This window comes from Pristiophorus japonicus, chromosome 2, assembly GCF_044704955.1.
Source record: "Pristiophorus japonicus isolate sPriJap1 chromosome 2, sPriJap1.hap1, whole genome shotgun sequence".
Lineage (NCBI taxonomy): Eukaryota > Metazoa > Chordata > Chondrichthyes > Pristiophoridae > Pristiophorus > Pristiophorus japonicus.
Window position 1 is genome coordinate 346479875 of NC_091978.1, and position 21574 is coordinate 346501448.

A 21574-nucleotide genomic window follows, 5' to 3' on the forward strand; every position below is an offset into this window, starting at 1 on the left:
TTAGATACAAACCATTAAATGATTTGTAAAAAATGTATTCATTCATGGGATGTGGGTGTCGCTGGCAAGGGCGGCATTAATTGCCCATGAGAAGGTGGTGGAGAGCTGCTTTGTACAATGTGATTGACTTGCTAGGCCATTTCATTTGGCAGTTAAGAGTCAACCACATTGCTGTAGGTCGAGAGTCACATTTCAGCCAGACCAGGTAAGGATGGCAGATTTCCTTCCCTAAAGGACATTTGTGAACCAGATGGTATTTTACGACAATCTGATAGTTTCAAGGTCACTAATTAATGATCCTAGCTTTTAATTCCAGACTTTGTTTTAATTTAATTAACTGAATTTAAGTTCCCTAGCTGCCATGGTGGGGTTTGAACTTATGTCCCCAGAACATTAGTCCAGGACTCTGGATTACTAGTCCCGTGACATAACCACTATGCTACCATATTCAAATTGGAAGCTATGAAGCTCATAGCCCTGTCAGATGTTCGAGTTGATCTTTCAATTATGCATTAATGACACCGTGCAAATGTTTACATATTCTGTAAGGCACCCTCTTTGTCCAGAAATACAAAAGAATGTTTTTATTTTTGAAGATAATGTAACGATTTATGCACCATTTTCTTCTTGGACTGCCAGCAATATTAAATTCTGTTTGTAAATATATTAATAGAATATGTTTGTTTGCTCTGCAGCAGCGATATCTGCAGTGAGTGTGATGGTTTTAGCATTTGTTGACTGCTCTAATGAATAGGGATGGTTGTGAGAGAGAGGACAAGCTTGGAGTTGGGGGAGCTTGCTGCAGAGTCGGACTGTGTTTCCAGTCATTTTGTGTGTGTGTGTTATTTATATAAATATAGTATTCTAGAGAGCTCTTGTTGAATTGTTTTGTGTTTGTGTGTCATTTTTAATGGGAATTTTGACTTCTTATCTCAAACAGCCCCTGTGGAGACTGTAGAGATTATAATGTTTTGTTGTTTGACCATCTGCTTACCACTGTCACAATTTAATGCTTCGCCAAATGTTCTCCGGAAATAGAACTTTTTCTTTTAATTGCCTTGTTAATGTGGCACTGGTGTGACAGAGCATTAGCTCGCTGTCGGATGACGCAACCTAGGGGGAGGAGGAGGAGAAACTGAATATAAATCAACCTGCGTCACACTCTCTAGTTCCCCATCACCTCACTCCCTGCAGGTAAATGGATCCAAAGTCGATTGCCCCTTCATCTTTCAGCAGTGTTTAACATGGGGATAGGGGAATTTGTTTTTTTTAATGTTACTGATTCGTTGATGTACAACACTTGTTTTGATTTTCTTTTAAATGGCTCAATGTCTTAAAATGATGTTTGATTTTTACCAGAGATATTGTAACTTGTTCTGACCATTTCTTTAAAGGATCCAGATGCATAATGTATAAAACTTCATTGCACTGGTTCATTTCTGCGCAAAAAATTTCCTCAGCTCAATTCTTAGTTTTTCTGTGTTCGTGTTGAATCAAAACAAATTTCATCAAATTTGATCATGATATGGATAGAGCTGACAATATATGTATGAAATGCATTTATTTAACTATATATAGTTAAATGAATGCATTTCTCACACACACACACACACATAGCACCTATAATGACCATCGGACATCACAAAGCGCTTTACAGCCAATGAAGTACTTTTTGAAGTGTAGTCACTGTTGTCGTATAGGAACTGTGGCAACCAATTTGAGCATAGCAAGCTCTCTCAAACAGCTCCCACAAACAGCAAAGTGATAATTACCAGGTAATCTGTTTTAATGATGTTGATTGAGGGATAAATGAATATTGGCCAGAACACCAGGGCTAACACCCCTGCTCTTCTTCGAAATAGTGCCATAGGATCTTTTATAACCACGCGTGAAAGCAGACGGGGCCTCTTGCCCGAAAGGCGGCACCTCCGACAGTGTAACAGTGCCTCAGTACTGCACTAGATTGTCAGCCTAGATTTCTGTGCTCTAGTCCTTGGAGTGGGATTTGAATCTGCAACCTTCTGACTCAGAGGTGAGGGTGCTACCACTGAGCCATGGCTGACACTCCATGTAAAAGAAAACTTCGATGATACGGACATCAAGCAGAAAAGGAGGCAACTTACGGTAAGCTAGGTTTACAAATGGAGCCGCTTTTGTAAAACATATCCCATTTATATTCCATGCGGTGTCAAACCCAAATAGTGAGAGTAGCATTTTAAGATCATTTTAAAATTTGAATTCAAAATCAGGTTTCGGAAGAGCTAGCATCATTATGCTCTTGCAGCTCAAAGCACACTCAGGAATTTTCGCTGAATTTTACTTGTTGGGGGGTGTGTTTTTTTTTTACATAACTTTTGTCACCCAAGGAAAACACAGCAGTTCCTATAACTTGTTCACTGAAAACTGAGATTTATATAGTTTGCAGTACCCAAACTTCCATGCTTGGTTAGCAGTATCTGACCTCTTGCCCCATACCTCTGCAATTATTTTATTTCATGTAGTAAGTAGCTGTAGAGAATGCACTTATTCAGTGTAAATAGAATCTCTTGTGTATAATGTAACCAAAAGCACTTTCCACGATGCAACAGTGGTTTACTTACTGCCTGATTTTAACACTGAAATGTAGTTATTTTAGACTTTGCATTCAAAAGAGAAAACAAGACTAAAATGATGTGAGCGTCATTTTGTCATTCTTTCACCTGCCTTCTGGGAGATATGGGGTAAAATTCACACTGTTGGAATTGGGACTTCTGTTGGAATAGGGACTGGCAAATGATACTTAAAAGGTTGACGGTGGATAGGCAATGGCAAACATTTAAAGATCACATGGATGAACTTCAGCAATTATACATCCCCGTCTGGAGTAAAAATAAAACTGGGAAGGTGGCTCAACCATGGCTAACAATGGAAATTAAGGATATAGTGTTAAATCCAAGGAAGAGGCATATAAATTGGCCAGAAAAAGCAACAAACCTGAGGATTGGGAGAAATTTAGAATTCAGCAGAAGAGGACAAAGGGTTTAATTAAGAGGGGGAAAATAAGAGTACGACAAGAAGCTTGCCGGGAACATAACTGACTGCAAAAGCTTTTATAGATATGTGAAGAGAAAAAGATTAGTGAAGACAAACATAGGTCCCTTGCAGTCGGATTCAGGTGAATTTGTAATGGGGAACAAATAAATGGCAGACCAATTGAACAAATATTTTGATTCTGACTTCACGAAGGAAAACACAAATAACCTTCCGGAAGTATTAGGGGACCGAAGGTCTAGTGAGAAGGAGGAACTGAAGGATATCCTTATTAGGCGGGAAATTGTGTTGGGGAAATTGATGCGATAAATCCCCGGGGCCTGATAGTCTGCATCCCAGAGTACTTTAGGAAGTGGCCCTCGAAATAGTGGATGCATTGGTGATCATTTTCCAACAGTCTATCGACTCTGGATCAGTTCCTATGGACTGGAGGGTAGCTAATACAACACCACTTTTTAAAAAGGGAGGGAGAGAGAAAGCGGGTAATTATAGACTGGTTAGCCCGACATCAGTAGTGGGGAAAATGTTGGAATCAATTATTAAGGATGAAATAGCAGTGACAGGATCGGTCCAAGTCAGCATGGATTTATGAAGGGGAAATAATGCTTGACAAATTTTCTAGAATTTTTTGAGGATGTAACTAGTAGAGTGGACAAGGGAGAACCAGTGGATGTGGTGTATTTGGACTTTCAAAAGGCTTTTGACAAGGTCCCACACAAGAGATTGGTGTGCAAAATCAAAGCACATGGTATTGGGGGTAATATACTGACGTGGATAGAGAACTGGTTGGCAGACAGGAAGCAGAGAGTCGGGATAAACGGGTTCTTTTCGGAATGGCAGGCAGTGACTAGTGGAGTGCCGCAGAGCTCAGTGCTGGGACCCCAACTCTTTACAATATACATCAATGATTTGGATGAAGGAATTGAGTGCAATATCTCCAAGTTTGCAGATGACACTAAACTGCGTGGCGGTGTGAGCTGTGAGGGGGACGCTAGGAGGCTGCCGAGTGACTTGGACAGGTTAGGTGAGTGGGCAAATGCATGGCAGATGCAGTATAATGTGGATAAATGTGAGGTTATCCACTTTGGGGGCAAAAACGCGAAGACAGAATATTATCTGAATGGCGGCAGATTAGGAAAAGGGGAGGTGCAACGAGAACTGGGTGTCATGGTTCATCAGTCATTGAAAGTTGGCATACAGGTACAGCAGGCGGTGAAGAAGGCAAATGATATGTTGGCCTTCATAGCTAGGGGATTTGAGTACAGGAACAGGGAGGTCTTACTGCAGTTGTACAGGGCCTTGGTGAGGCCTCACCTGGAATATTGTGTTCAGTTTTGGTCTCCTAATCTGAGGAAGGACGTTCTTGCTATTGAGTGAGTGCAGCGAAGGTTCACCAGACTGATTCCTGGGGTGGCAGGACTGACATATGAGGAGAGACTGGATCAACTGGGCCTTTATACATTGGAGTTTAGAAGGATGAGAGGGGATCTCATAGAAACATAAGATTCTGATGGGACGGGACAGGTTAGATGTGGGTAGAATGTTCCCGACGTTGGGGAAGTCCAGAACTTGGGGGGCAGTCTTAGGATAAGGGGTCGGCCACTTAGGACTGAGATGAGGAGAAACTTCTTCACTCAGAGAGTTGTTAACCTGTGGAATTCCCTACCGCAGATAGTTGTTGATGCCAGTTCATTGGATATATTCAAGATAGAGTTAAATATGGCCATTACGGCAAAGGGGATCAAGGGATTATGGAGAGAAAGCAGGAAACGGGTACTGAGGGAATGATCAGCCATGATCTTATTGAATGGTGGTGTGGGCTCGAAGGGCCGAATGGCCTATTCCTGCACCTATTTGCTATGTTTCTATGTTATTAGGACACCAGTTTTAAAATAACCCCTACTATGTCTGATCAGCTGTAGCTCACTTGGTAGCGCTCTTGTCTGTGTCAGAAGGTTGTGGGTTCAAATCCCAGTCCAGAGACTTGAGCACAAAAATCTGGACTGATGCTCCAGTGCAATGCTGCACTGCCAGAGGTGTTGCGTTTCAGATGAGATGTTAAATCGAAGCCCCGTCTGCTCTCGCACGTGGACGTAAAAGATCCCATGGCACTAGTTGCGACACAGGTTAGCAAGGCCACAAAAAAAGCAAACCAAGCACTAAGGTTTACTTTTAGAGGTATAGAATTGAAAAGTAGTGACGTTATGCTAAACCTGTATCGAACCTTGGTTAGACCGCACTGAGAATACTGCGTACAGTTCTGATTGCCATATTATAAAAAGGATATAGAGGCACTGAAGAGGGTACAGAGAAGATTTACAAAGATGATACCAGAAATGTGAAGGTATACATATCAGGAAAGGATGAATAGGCTGGGTCTATTTTCTCTTGAAAAAAGAAGGCTCAGGGGTGACTTAATAGAGGTCTTCAAAATTATGAAAGGTTTTGTTCGAGGTGGGGAAGAGCATAACTAGAGGCCATCAAAATAAGATAGTCACCAAGCAATCCAATAGGGAATTCAGAAGAATGGTGAGAATGTGGAACTTGCTACCGCAGGGAGTGGTTGAAGCAAATAGTATAGATGCATATGAGGGAGAAGGGAATAGCTGGTTATGCTGATAGATTTAGATGACGAATAATGGGAGGAGGCTCGAGTGGAGCATAAACGCCGCATGGACTGGTTGGGCCAAATGGCCTGTTTCTGTGCCGTATATCCTATGTAACAATTTTGAAGAAGAGCAGGGTGTCTCCATGTCCTGGCCAATATTGAGCCCTCTAAACATCACTAAACCAACAGATTATCTGATCATTATCACATTGCTTGCTGTGCGCAAATTGGCTACTGCATTTCCTACATTACAACAGTGACTACATTTCAAAAGTGGCTGAAATGTGCATTGAGACATAGAAACATAGAAAATCGGTGCATCAGTAGACCATTCGGTCCTTCGAGCCTGCACCACCATTCAATAAGATCATGGCTGATCATTCACCTCAGGACCCCTTTCCTGCTTTCTCCCCATACCCCTTGATCCATTTAGCCGTAAGGGCCATATCTAACTCCCTCTTGAATATATCCAATGAACTGGCATCAACAGCTCTCTGCGGTCGGGAATTCCACACGTTAACAACTGAGAGAAGAAGTTTCTCCTCATCTCAGTCCTAAATGGCTTACCTCTTATCCTTAGACTGTGGCCCCTGGTTCTGGACTTCCCCAACATCGGGAACATTCTTCCTGCATCTAACCTGTCCAGTTCTGTCAGAATTTTATGTTTCTATGACAACCCCTCTCATCCTTCTGAACTCCAGTGAATAAAGGCCCAGTCGATCCAGTCTCTCCTCATATGTCAGTCCAGCCATCCCGGGAATCAGTCTGGTGAAACTTCGCTGCACTCCCTCAATAGCAAGAACATCCTTCCTCAGATTAGGAGAGCAAAACTGAACACAATATTCCAGGTGAGGCCTCACCCAGTTTAGTGTCATCTGCAAACTTGGAGACATTACACTCAATTCCTTCATCCAAATCATTGATGTATATTGTAAAGAGTTGCGGTCCCAGTACTGAGCCCTGTGGCACTCCACTAGTCACTGGCTGCCATTCTGAAAAGGACCCGTTTATCCCGACTCTCTGCTTCCTGTCTGCCAACCAGTTCTCTATCCACATCAGTTATTACCCCCAAAAGCCATGTGCTTTGATTTTGCACATCAATCTCTTGTGTGGGACCTTGTCAAAAGCCTTTTGAAAGTCCAAATACACCACATCCACTGGTTCTCCCTTGTCCACTCTGCTCGTTACATTCTCAAAAAATTTCGTAAGATTTGTCAAGCATGATTCCCCTTTCATAAATCCATGTTGACTTGGACCAATCCTGTCCGTGCTTTCCAAATGCGCTGTTATTTCATTTTTAATAATTGATTTGAACATTTTCCCCACTACTGATGTCAGGCTAACTGATCTATTATTACCGGTTTTCTCTCCTTCCTTTTTAAAAAAAGTGGTGATACATTAGCTACCCTCCAGTCCATCGGAACTGATCCAGATTAGATAGACTGTTGGAAAATGATCACTAATGCATCCACTATTTCTAGGGTCACTTCCTTAAGTATTCTGGGATGAAGACCATCAGGCCCCAGGGATTTATCGGCCTTCAATCCCATCAATTTCCCTCACACAATTTCCCACCTAATAAGGATATCCTTCAGTTCCTCCTTCTCACTAGACCCTCGGTCCTCTAGTACTTCCGGAAGGTTATTTGTGTCTTCCTTCGTGAAGACAGAACCTAAGTATTTGTTCAATTGGTCTTCCATTTCTTTGTTCCCCATTATAAATTCACCTGAATCAGACTGCAAGGGACCTATGTTTGTCTTCACTAATCTTTTTCTCTTCACATATCTATAGAAGCTTTTGCAGTCAGTTTTTATGTTCCCAGCAAGCTTCCTCTCATACTCTATTTTCCCCCTCTTAATTAAACCCTTTGTCCTCCTCTGCTGAATTCTAAATTTCTCCCAGTCCTCAGGTTTGCTGCTTTTTCTGGCCAATGTATATGCCTCTTCTTTGGATTTAACACTATATCCTTAATTTCCCATGTTAGCCACGGTTGAGCCACCTTCCCAGTTTTATTTTTATTCCAGACAGTGATGTACAATTGTTGAAGTTCATCCATGTTAGCTTTAAATGTTTGCCATTGCCTATCCACCGTCAACCTTTTAAGTATCACTTGCCAGTCTATTCTAGCCAATTCACGTCTCAGACCAGTGAAGTTACCTTTCCTTAAGCTCAGGACCCTAGTCTCTGAATTAACTGTGTCACTCTCCATCTTAATAAAGAATTCTACCATATTATGGTCACTCTTCCCCAAGGGGCCTCGCTCAACAAGATTGCTAATTAGTCCTTTCTCATTACACGTCACCCAGTCTAGGATGGCCAGCCCTCTAGTTGGTTCCTCGACATATTGTCAAGAAAACCATCCCTAATACACTCCAGGAAATCCTCCTCCACCGCATTACTACCAGTTTGGTTAGCCCAATCAATATGCAGATTAAAGTCGTCCATGATAATTGCTGTACCTTTATTGCACGCATCCCTAATTTCTTGTTTGAAGCTGTCCCCAACCTCACTACTTCTGTTTGGTGGTCTGTACACAACTCCCACTAGCATTTTCTGCCCTTTGGTATTCCGCAGCTCCACCCATATAGATTCCACATCATCCAAGCTAATGTCTTTCCTTACCATTGTGTTAATTTCCTCTTTAACCAGCAATGCTACCCCACATCCTTTTCCTTTCTGTCTATCCTTCCTGAATGTTGAATACCCCTGGATGTTCCTGAGATCATCTAAGGTGTTATATAAATACAATTTTTTTTTGATGTGTGAATGCTTGATGCTGGCACTGTGTTTATATTTGTGTGTGTGTGTGTATATTTTTTTAATATATATATAATATTTTGGTTTATTTTATACTTTTTCATTTGGATATTTTTGACTTCATGTTTACTCTCATAGGTGAGCACCAACTCCTTACATCCGACAGAATCTTTCACTTGCCCTGTAATCTAGATCGAGTTCATGGTATACCTGGAAAACATACAGCGAACCCTTTTACAAATTGTCTCGGTTACTAATTCTATCCTGTGTCTTGGCAGGAACCTACTTGTCTTTGGAAAGTGGCAGAACATCACTACACTAGAACTTGTTTTAGGTTTTAACTACCAAATGTAATTATTAAGCAGTAATATTACAGTATTTACAGTAATCACACCTATCTTGTAAATATTATGTCTGCAACTTCTATGCTGTAACTAATTTTAGTATTGTTTTTATTTTCTTTTGCTCCATCGCTACAGGAGTTATTTGTGTCACTAATACCTTTAGGAGGTTCCAGGCAGATTCACTGATTTTGAAAAATAGGCTGAATATATCTTGAAAATAGTTATTGGGGCCTCCATGAATTTAAATAACTGTCTTTTAATTTCAAAAGGAGCTGCCAATCAAATGCGGATTTGAAAAGTCCGACAGAATATTTGAATCGAGTGGCTTAGCATATTCCCTGAAAAAGTATTCCACCAATCAACCAATTAATGCAGCAAAATCAATTTGAACATTGTTCTGTGAGTGAAGTTGACTTGATAACCCATAATGATTGTGATTGGAGAAGCCAAGCTAATTCATGGGCAAAAAAACTTTATTTTTAGCACAGGGCATTGAATACAAAGCAGGGCGATGATGTCTCTGCAAAAGACATTGGTTCAGCCACAGATGGTATACTCTTGCAGTTTTAGACATCTTACTATTTTTTTTAAAAAAGAACAAGAATTCAAGAGTGGAACCGTTCCAATGTAGATTTACTGTGGTCATATCAGGGAGGAGCAGGTATAGTTAAGATAGATTTGGGGAAAACTAGTACGATGTTCACTGGAACAGAAAGGGTTCAAAGTGAGTCGAATAGAAGTGCTAAAGGTTTAGAAACATAGAAAATAGGTGCAGGAGCAGGCCATTCAGCCCTTCTAGCCTGCACCGCCATTCAATGAATTCATGGCTGAACATGAAACTTCAGTACCCCCTTCCTGCTTTCACGCCATACCCCTTGAAATCCGATTTCCGCTGGTTACCCTTACCCTAAACTAATGCACTGCTCAATTGGTAATGGAAGCATTAATTTAGGAATTGTATTAGAAGAATAAATGGGGAGCTTTGAAGCATTTTTTTCATTCAAAGGGTTATTAGAATATGGAAAGCATTATTGCAAATGGCCATTGAACCCGAGTCCATCATAGAAATGAGGTGACCACTTGAAGAATAACATTAAGGGGTTAATGGGAATAGAGAAGACAGTTAGTACAGGCACCAGCATGATGGGCTCTTTCTGTGCTGAAATGTCTCTGATATACCTGTAACTACACAGGGTGGGTGGATCCAGACCCCTGCCAGCCAATCTGAGGGAGATTGCTGAGGAGGTCTCTGCCTCAAACACAATGGCCAGGAGTGGGAAGCGATGCCGGAAAAAGTTTGTTGTTATTGTAGCTTGTTCAGTGGAGTTTGATGACGAGGGGAATGTTGGAGGTGTGGATCTCTGTGGATGAAGGTGCAGACTCTGCCATTCTGGATGAGCTTCATTTCTGAAGGGTGGCAGCAGGGAGGTTGACAAAGAGAATGTCTGAGGAGTCTAGCCTTGAAGCTAAAAGGCATAGATTAGGGATTTGGCTGTCGTCGAAGTAGGCAAAGAAAGCAGCATTGATATCTGACTGGATGTTGGGTAGGAAGCTCAGCTCCGGTCTAAAAGTAAACTAGATTCTGCACCTTTTAGGTTTTTATTGTGTGTACATTTTTCTTTTACTTTTTCGTTTCGATACAAAGAGCACGTAAACTTCTCATTGTGAATTGTAACTGAGTTTCCTCTTCCATCTTCCCTGTAGTACTCAGCTTGTTTAATCAATTTGATAACCTCATAAGCCAGTTTAAATTGCCATTTACCTGAATCTGTAGAACTAACTGTCAGCCGTGACTCAGTGGGTAGAACTCTCACCTCTGAGTCAAGTCCCACTCCAGAGACTTGAGCACAAAAATCAGAACTGACACTCTAGTACAGTACAGAGAGAGTGCTGCTCTGTCGAAGGTGCCGTCTTTCAGATGAGACGTTAAACCGAGTCCTCCTCTGATCTCTCGGGTGGACATAAAAGATCTATGGCACTATTTTGAATAAGAGCAGGGGAGTTATCCCTGATGTTCTGCCCAATATTTATCCCTCATTTAAAAAAAAAATCACTAAAGCAGATTATCTGGTCATTATCACATTGCTGTTTTTGGGAGCTTGATGTGCACAAACTGGCTGCCATGTTTTCCTACATTGCAACAGTGACTACACTCCAAAAGTACAGCATTATCAATTTTAACATTCTCATCCTTGTTTTAAAATCTTTCTATGGCCTCCCACCTTCCCATCTCTGTAACCTCCTCCAGCCCTACAATCCTCCCACATTTCTGGGCTCTTGCGCATCCCCGATTTTAATCGCTCCACCATTGGTGGCCGTGCCTTCAGATGATTAGGCCCTAAGCTCTGGAATTCCCTCCCTAAACCGCTCTGCCACTCGAGCTCTCTTTCCTCCAAAAAGATGCTCCTTAAAGCCTACCTCTTTTTGGTCACCTGTCTTAATATCTCATTTAAGTGGTTCGGTGTCAAATTTTGCTTGATAATGCTCCTGTGAAGTGCCTTGGGATGTTTTACTATTTTAAAGAGTCTATATAAATGCAAGTTGTTGTATAATGAAATCCATGTATGTGACATGCTGTCTGATGAAGCGTTCAACAGTCGGCCCTTATTGGAAAAGACAGGTGCCATGTGACATTCTTCCCTGTAAAGACCAAGTCCAGTTACCATGCTGTGCAACTACTCATCCAGTAATGTCAATGCTATATTGCACAACATGATGAATCTCCATATGGTGAAAATATTTTTCTAATGAGTTTCATTGGGATGTCTTGTTATTAATACATTCATGAGCTGCGGTAAAGATAAGTAGAAGTTAGCTACTTACACAGTAGGGTCCTGATCTCACACACAAAATAATTTACAAGGGAGAATGGACTTGTGCCATTTAAATGTACATCTTTTAGCAGCCAGTAGCAGGGAAGCCTTTAATACGAAGATTCTGGAGCTGGCCTTTTAGCTGGAAGCCAGTGATTGGAGAATGAAACTTTTTATACTTGAAGAAAATGGCTAAAGTAGCATCTTGATATTCAACACACAAAAACTGTCATACTAGTTGGAAAAGAATACTAGTTGAAGTGCTAGTTAAACTCTAGTGGCAGTTATTGTCATCAAAAATATTTAAATAAAAATGTTTTCCTGAAACTGGATCTCTGCTTGAGCACCACTCTTTCTCTCATTGTGTTTCTGTTTGCCTTCCACTTTTTCTGTCTGTCTGTCTTTTTGCCTCTTGCACACTGTCATGTTGTCTTGCTTGCTTGGAGATGTGTTGACAGATTTGAGACATGTCTCTGTTGAACTCGTTGTGCCTCTGTTTCTGTCCCCCAACTCCCTCCATCCCCAGCCTCTGTCTCTTGGTTAATTATTTCATTGTTATTACTGCTGCGTTAGATCATGTTAAAAATAAAATTTAGTGGGAAAGTATACCGGAAACCGGGTATGTCAGGCAGCTTGACTGGGTCGGATGGAATGTTAAACTGAGGTCCTGTCTGTCCTCTCAAGTGGACGTAAAAGATCCCATGGCACTATTTCGGAGAAGAGCAAGGGAATTATCCCGCGTGTCCTGGCCAATAGTAATCCCTCAATCAACATAACAAAAAAACAGATTATCTGGTCATTATCACATTGCTGTTTGTGGGAGCTTTCTGGTGTGCAAATTGGCTACCACATTTCCTAAATTACAACAACGGCTACACTCAAAGTATTTCATTGGCTATAAAGTGCTTTGAGACACCTGGTTAAAGGCGCTATATAAATGCAAGTCCAAGACAAGTTGTTGGAAAAAATGGACGACCGGATGAGATTTTTTTTTCTTCTCCCCACATTTTGAAAAATGTTTTCTTGATGAGGGCTTTTTGTAGGACTGTGAGGAATGGTGATGTTGCCGATATCTTGCAGAAATCATTCTCGTAAAATGTGATGAGGCAGAATTTATTTTTGGCAGAATATGATTTGGAAGAGAATTGAAATAGAAGATGAAGATTGTGTGTAATATGATCACAAACAACCAGCATTCATTTAATGCCTTGAGATGACCTTAAAAAGTTTTGGTGTAACTATGGCACAAGAGCCTTTTTTTGCCCGCGGAAATGCACGCATAACTGAAACATAGCTATGCACAGAGGTCCTTGTTCATTTTTGCAGCTCCCGAGTTACATCAGTTGGAACCCAATTGTTTCATTAACATAGATCCACTCCATACAAACATTTCTTCCAGATAATGTTTCCAGCATTTACGTCTGTTCGGAATGGTTGGTTGTAAATTTACACCCAAAATTTAGCTACAGCAGTACACAAAGTCACTATTTCTGGTGTTTTATAGTACTTTTATCCTAGCAATTAAAAATGTCATCTTACTGAGACGTACACGGTATTTTTTAAATCTTTGAATGTTTTTTATGGCCTCAGTCTGTTGAATTAAAAAAGAGAACATGTTCCACAGTTGCATTTTTTTAATAATGCTGTACTTAATGTGAATAATTGATGGTTCGATCGGTTCAAACATTAATTTACGTAACATCAAGAGGGACTGAAGGAAGGAAGAAGCTATAAGTTCTGCACTTTCATGGGGCCCACTGGTTTACGCTGATTTCTGCTTTTATGCCAGTTTTTCCGATCCGGCGTATGAGATTCTTTGGATATTTTGCGCAAGTTGCCGTCGGCAAAATCGGTATTAAAATGGGCGTAATTTTCAACACAAGTGTGATCTAGGAAGTTCCGACCCAATGTCTTGCCCAAGGAATCTGATGATGATGTCATTGGAGGTCAGCCTAGATTATGTGTTTAAGTCCTGGAGTATTACTGACTCAGGTGGGAGTGTTATCAATGGAGCCAAATTGGGACCCCAGCTATTTACAATATACATTAATGATTTAGACGAAGGAATTGAATGTAATGCCTCCAAGTTTGCAGATGACCCTAAGCTGGCTGGCAGTGAGAGCTGTGAGGAGGATGTTAAGAGGCTACATGGTGACTTGGACAGGTTAGGTGAGTGGGCAAGTGCGTGGCGGATGTAGTATAATGTAGATAAATGTGAGGTTATCCACTTTGGTGGCAAAAATAGGAAGGCAGAATATTATCTGAATGGTGACCGATTAGGAGAAGGGGAGGTGCAACAAGACTTGGGTGTCAGAGTAGATCAGTCATTGAAAGTTGGAATGCAGGTACAGCAGGCAGTGAAGGCAAATGGCATGTTGGCCTTCATAGCGAGAGGATTTGGTACAGGAGCAGGGAGGTCTTACTGCAGTTGTATAGGGCCTTGGTGAGGCCACACCTTGAATATTGTGTACAGTTTTGGTCTCCTAATCTGAGGAAGGACATTCTTGCTATTGAGGGAGTGCAGCGCAGGTTCACCAGACTGATTCCTGGGATGGTAGGACTGACATATGAAGAAAGACTGGATCGACTAAGCTTATATTCACTGGAATTTAGAAGAATGAGAGGGGATCTCATAGAAACATATAAAATTCTGACGGGATGGGACAGATTAGATACAGGAAGAATGTTCCCGATGTTGGGGAAGTCCAGAACCAAGGGTCACCAGTCTAAGGATAAGGGGTAAGCTATCTAGGACCGAGATGAGGAGAAACTTCTTCACTGAGAGAATTGGGAACCTGTGGAATTCTCTACCACGGAAAGTTGTTGAGGCCAGTTTGTTAGATATATTCAAAAGGGAGTTAGATGTGACCCTTACGGCTAATGGGATCAAGGGATATGGAGAGAAAGCCGGAATGGGGTTCTGAAATGTCTGATCAGCCATCTTCATATTAAATGGTGGTGCAGGCTCGCAGGGCTGAATGGCCTACTCCTGAACCTATTTTCTATGTTTTTATAACTGAGCAACCAATTGGAAATGAGAGAAAATGGACTTGGCCAATGAGGAAGAAATAAATTGATGGACATGTCAGAGGTACAAGAAATTTTGATCATATATGTATATATTATATTCTGACATGGAGGATTATCTGATCTCCGCTCTTGCCTCAGCTCATCCACTGCTGAGTCCTCATCCATGCCTTTGTTACCACTTGATATGACTATTCCAAAGCACTCCTGGCTGGCCTCCCACATTCTCCTCTACGTAAACTAGAGGTGATCCAAAACTCAGCTGCCCGTGTCCTAACTCGCACCAAGTCCCGCTCACCCTTCACCCCTGTGCTCGCTGACCTATGGTGGCTCTCGGTTAAGCAACGCTTCGATTTCAAAATTCTCCTCCTTGTTTTCAAATCCCTCATTGGCCTTGCCCCTCCCTATGTCTGTAATCTCCTCCAGCCCCACAACTCCCTGAGATGTCTGCGATCCTCTAATTCTGCCCTCTTGAACATCCCTGATTATAATCGCTCATCCATTGGTGGCCGTGCCTTCTGTTGCCCAGGCCCTAAGCTCTGGAATTCCTTGCCTAAACCTCTCTGCCTCTTCACCTCTCTTTCATCCTTCAAGACGCTCCGTAAAACCTACCTCTTTGACCAAGTTTTTGGTCACCTGCCCTAATTTCTTCTTGCATGGCTCAGTGTCAAATTTTCTATCTCCTACTACTCCTGTGAAATGCCTTAGGACGTTTCACGATGTTACAGGTGCTCGATATTAACAAGTTGTTAATCTAATTTCAAATTTTTTTGCTAATTAATGGCATGACTTTCCTTTTGGACTCATGAAGATAAACCAAACCAGTACGGACAGTCTCCAAGTTATCAAATAATTTGAATGAAACAATGTAACTATCACAGCAAAGTGAGAATGTAGTTCTAAAAAAAATGTAATTATCAGATAATTTGAATTAAAAGGAGTAGACGGTACTCCTAGTGGATACTTTAAAATTCTGAAATATATACTGTAACGAAAAAAAAGAGATTTGTATATCAATAAGAATTGACTTCATTTCCATTCCAGCAAAATACAAATTTGTATTGTATCTAAGTATTTGTTTCTGTTTGGAATTGATTCAATTAAACTATTTTGAACCAAGACAAGATGTTAATCGATACGGGATGCAATGTTACCTATTGCTAGTTAAATAGTGTATGTGACTATAAAGTGCTGGTGTTTCATCACTCGCATCAATTTTTTCAGTGAAATTACCCAACACAAATATTCATCCCAATAGACTTGGTTGTACCATTGAGGACCTGGCGTGGAGAGTGTTGCACGGAACAGTCCTGCCAAATGGGTTTTTAAACACATTCATGGACTCCCAAGCTGCCTGCAACTTCTGCGGCCTGGATGAGTCCGTCTTTCAAATATACACTGAGTGTGAGAGTTTGCAGTCCCTCTTCCATTATTTGAGGGGGCTGCTCCTCAATTTCTGGCTGTACTTCAGTCCTATGCTCCTGATTTTTGGCCACCTGGTGCGGAGGGGTTTGGGCAAGTCAAAGGACCTCCTCATGGGTCTGCTCCTGTGCCTGGCCAGGGTGACCATCTAAAGTTTATGGCATCCACAGGTTTGGCGAGTGCGCGGTCGAGAGGGCCATTTGGTCCAACTGCCTGTTTCTCTTCTGTGCCCGCGTGTCCCTGAGAGGGAGCACGTGGTGTCTGCCGCTACGCCTGAGGCCTTCCGCGACTGGTGGGCGCCGGAGGGATTGGAGTGCATCGTCGACACCAGGAACAACATTATGATTAATTCAATAAGTTTCCTTTTGGTTTATTTATAATTTGGAGTTTACAGTTTATGTCCCTTGAAAAAGTGAGGTGGAGGGGGGGGACTTTTCGTTAACTTGATTCTGATTGCGCATACCTGTGCTACCCTAATTGGCATTGTATATGGATAACCAGCAAAATGTCGCAATCTTTAATTTGAAGCCTTGCTCTATAAAACATTGTATATTCTGTTCTTCTATTAACCATGTAACCTTGATGGTATGTAGTTAAGCAATTTATTACTTCAAGCTCAACATTGCTCAACAGAACTGCTTGGCTCTCATTTCATATTTGATATAAATATAGTTTATAGGCTGTGACATAAATTGCTTCAATGTTTCCAAATTTAGTGACAGTAAATCACATTTGAAGAGGTATTTGGATTCTTGGAATACGTATTTTCAGAGGTCAGACCTGTCTCTCGTCCCTTTGATTTAAGACACGTCCGTGATTTAGCATCTTGAGATTCAATTCCTAATTTTAGATCTCTGATCCATGAATTGGGATTATGTAACAAAACTTTGTTGTGCAAAGTAGCGCTTTTCATCTTGTTTACACTTTATAGTGTGAAGAGCTGCTTTATTCTGCAAATGAGGTTTCTCAAAAGCAGTGATTGATTTTATCAATTACAACTTGAATTTAAATGGAGGCATGGTCTCAGAACACACAATAGCCACTTTTGCTGAATGAGCACAGTGCAGCAAGGTGACAAAAGAATTGCAGTAAAGCTTAATGAATTATATGCAAAGAGATCTTGTATCACACATGCAAGAGCAAATAAATATGGTCACTTTGATTTTTATACTTTTAAAAGGTTCTGTGCTTATTACTGATGAATTATCTGAAACCAAAAATGTTAATTTTGAAGAGTATAATCATTGATGCTTTTTCAAAAAACTTTTATTTGTTTTCTTTTCAGAACAAAAACATTAATTTAAGCACTGCTGGTGATTTCATCAGTGCTTGGAAGAGTCATAAATTTAGTGCCAGCTGTGGCTCAGTGGGTAGCACACTCGCCTCTGAGTCAGAAGGTTGCAGGTCCTCCCAAATCTAGGCTGACACTCAGTGCAGCACTCCCTCAGCACCTCACTGGTCGGAGGTGCCGTCTTTCAGATGAGACGTTAAACCGAGGGCCTGTCTGCTTTTTGAGGTGGACATAAAAGATCCCATGGCACTATATCGAAGAAGAGCAGAGGAGTTCTCCCTTGTGTCCTGGCCAATATTTATCCCTCAACCAACATAACAAAAAAAAAACAGATTATCTGGTCATTATCACATTGCTGTTTGTGGGAGCTTGCTTGTGCGCAAATTGGCTGCTGCGTTTCCCACATTACATCAGTGACTACACTCCAAAAAGTACATAATTGACTGTAAAGCACATTGAGACATCCGGTGGTCATGAAAGACGCTATATAAATCCAAGTCTTTTTTTTCTTTTAGCTTAAATGAAGAGACCGAATTTAATAAACTTGTTGAAAATGAAATGATTGCTGAAGCACTCAGGTTTATGATATTCATTCATTATCATTGTGATCTGCTGATATTAATTTTTTTTTCCTGTCAACATTTTCTCTTGCTATGTTGTCAGCAGACCGTTTGAACAATTTGAGGAAAAAGATTACAAGATTTTCAAGTTGATAATTCTTTATAACCTGGTTTCATTTAAGGCAACAACTGCTGCCAGCGAAGTAATTGCACACGCGCAGTTTGTTTTGTCGGTTGTTCGCTAACTGAAAAACAAATATTGTTGCCATTACAAAGAAAACCCTTCCAGAGAGGAAGGAGAGGAGGGGTTGGTGAAAAGAGATCACTGCTGCCTGTGTCAGGAAATTAAAATCTGTGCCAGCAAAATATAGTAAACTTCCATTTTTATTAACTTTCTTCTCCTTTTCCTTCACACGGAACTCGCTCACTGTACCAATAAATCTCTGCAACCCTCTCCCTGGGAAAATATCATACATTAATACTTATACCAACCTGTGCTATTATTATACATTATTAAACCGACCCATAGCTCCATAAATTCCATAGATTTAGGCATGTGGTATGATTCTTCTTTTCTTAGGCAGTCCTCTGGAGTTGAGGATGAATTGCTTCCAAACTAAACTGAGTTCTAAGGTGACTGATGAGACCAATGCGGGATCGACAGTCTCTGTCACAGGTGGGGCAGATGGTGGTTGGAGTGACAGGTCGGTGTGATGCTTGATTTGTCGTACGCTCCTTCTGCTGTTTGTACTTGGCTACCGCGTGCAGCCGGCGAAGAGACTCTAAGTGTTCGGTGCCTTCTCGGATGATTCTCCGCTTTGAGTAGTCTTGGGCCAGGGATTCCCAAGAGTCGGTGGGGATGTTACATTTTTCAAGGAGGCTTTGAGGGTGTCCTTGAAATGTTTTCTCTGCCCTCCTGGGATTCGCCTGCCGTGACGTAGCTCAGAGTAGAGCGCTTGTTTTGGGAGTTTGTCTGCATGCCCGATACTAATGTGGCTCGTCCATAGGAGCTGATCAACCGTGGTCAATGCCTCGATGCTGGGGATGTTGGCCTGAGAGAGAACGCTGATGTTGGTGCGCCTATCCTGCCAATAAATTTGCGGGATTTTGCGGGGGCAGCGTTGGTGGTACTTCTCCAGTGCTTTGAGGTGCCTACTGTACATAGTCAATGTCTCTGAGCCATATAGGAGGATGGGTATCATTACTGTTCTGTAGACCATGAGCTTCGGTGCTGGGTTTGTGATCCTGGTCTTCGAACACTCTTTTCTAAAGGCGGCCGAATGTTGCACTGGCACACTGAAGGTGTTGTTGAACTTTGTCATCGATGTCTATCCTTGCTGATAGTAGGCTCCCAATGTATGGGAAGTGGTCCTATACCTAGATTTAGGCATGTGATATGACTTATTATGCATTCATCCTTAAACCACCACATATTTATGTGCAGAATGCTTCTGGTCATTGGCAGCAATCACTCGTTAATTTAATTTTTTTTTTAAATCTGCATTTTCTATGTCATTAGCATGGAATATTAGTGCCTTTTTAATATATTTGATGGGACTGTTTCATCCCCCTACTCCAATGGATGCTGGGGTTTGGTTCCACGGAAGGCAGCATCACTTTGGTGCCTTGCCCAAGTGATGATTGTTCCTGTGTTTGGGTAATCATAGACTGTAAGTGATCAGTGGTCAAAGTTGCCTGTGACTTTGCTATCCATACATGCAATGTTCCAGCAGGGTTTGCTAGATAGGCTTCAGAGTAGGATGACTTTAATTTCCTCGTTGGAAAATGTGAGGCTGCTTGTGAAGGCCCACTGCCCACACCACCCCTCCAGTTAACATTAAATTAACTCAGCACAGACCAGAATTTGAACATAGATTTTTGTTGTTCTGGTTGAATAATGTACAACTTGCTTACACCCAGAGAGCCATTTGGAGATGATCAGGACCGAGGTACTGATTAGTGAGTGTTCGATCGGAAACTATCTGAACATTAAAATTCAACCAGTATGAAAACCCTTTCTTCTTTAACCAGTTGTTTTCCAATATCTCCCAGTATATTGTGTAATTAGTGTAAATGAAGGTAACTGCTAGTAGGAATTGCAAAGCAATTTGCACTCCCCCACCCCGCCCAACATTGAAGTTTCAGCAACAATATATCTGTACTTCAAAACCTAAAGATTTAGCCTATATTATCCAGTTAATTAAATTCTGATATTGTTGCTCATCAGTTTTGAGGTATAACATCACCGCTAGTCAAATTGTTCACTGTTCATCATGGATACGCTTAACAATAATAACCACTTGCATTTATATAGTGCCTCGAACATATTAAAACATCCCAAAGCACTTAAACAAAATTTATAACCATTCTGGGAGACAGCAATAGGTTCAGGAAATTATATTTGCTCTTGTGACTTCAACTCGGTTCCTGACTCTAATACTTCCTTGTAACACATTGTGTGTGATCCAAAGTATGCTGTTTTCTTACCACTGATATTTTTGCAGTTTTTGAATCGCTCAGAATTGATAACCTTATGGTTTGCTGAAGCTTATTTTCAGAGACATTTCAAAATTTTAGTTGAAATGCAAATTTTTAAATTATTTTTTGAATATTTAAGCAGACTAATACTGTAGCAGATTAATACATAGAAACATAGAAAATAGGTGCAGGAGTAGGCCAGTTGGACCTTTGTGCCTGCACCACCATTCAATAAGATCATGGCTGATCATTCACCTCAGTACCCCTTTCCTGCTTTCTCTCCATACCCCTTGATCCCTTTAGCCATAAGAGCCATATTTAACTCCCTCTTGAATCTATCCAATGAACTGGCATCAACAACTCTCGGCGGTAGGGAATTCCACAGGTTAACAACTCTGAAGAAGTTTCTCCTCATCTCAGTCCTAAATGGCTTACCCCTGATCCTTAGACTATGACCCCTGGTTCTGGACTTCCCCAACATCGGGAACATTCTTCCTGCATCTAACCTGTCCAGTCCCGTCAGAATTTTGTATGTTTCTATGAGATCCCCTTTCATCCTTCTAAACTCCTGTGAATACAGGCCCCGTCGATCCAGTCACTCCTCAGATATCAGTCCTTCTAATCCCGGGAATCAGTCTGGTGAACCTTCGCTGCACTCCCTCAATAGCAAGAATGTCCTTCCTCAGATTAGGAGACCAAAACTGAACACAATATTCCAGGTGAAGCCTCACCAAGGCCCTGTACAACTGCAGTAAGACCTCCCTGCTCCTGTACTCAAATCCCCTAGCTCTGAAGGCCAACATACCATTTGCCGCCTTCACCGCCTGTTGTACCTGCATGCCAACTTTCAATGACTGAGGTACCATGACACCCAGGTCTCGTTGCACCTCCCCTTTTCCTAATCTGTCACCATTCAGATAATATTCTGCCTTCCTGTTTTTGCCTCACATTTATCCACATTATACTACATCTGCCACGTGTTTGCCCACTCACCTAACCTGTCCAAGTCACCCTGCAACCTTTTGGCATCCTCCTCACAGCTCACATCGCCACCCAGCTTAGTGTCATCTGCAAACTTGGAGAGATTACACTCAATTACCTCATCCAAATCATTAATGTATATTGTAAAGAGCTGGGGTCCCAGTACTGAGCCCTGCGGCACCTCACTAGTCACTGTCTGCCATTCTGAAAAGGACCCGTTTATCCCGACTCTCTGCTCCCTGTCTGTCAACCAGTTCTCTATC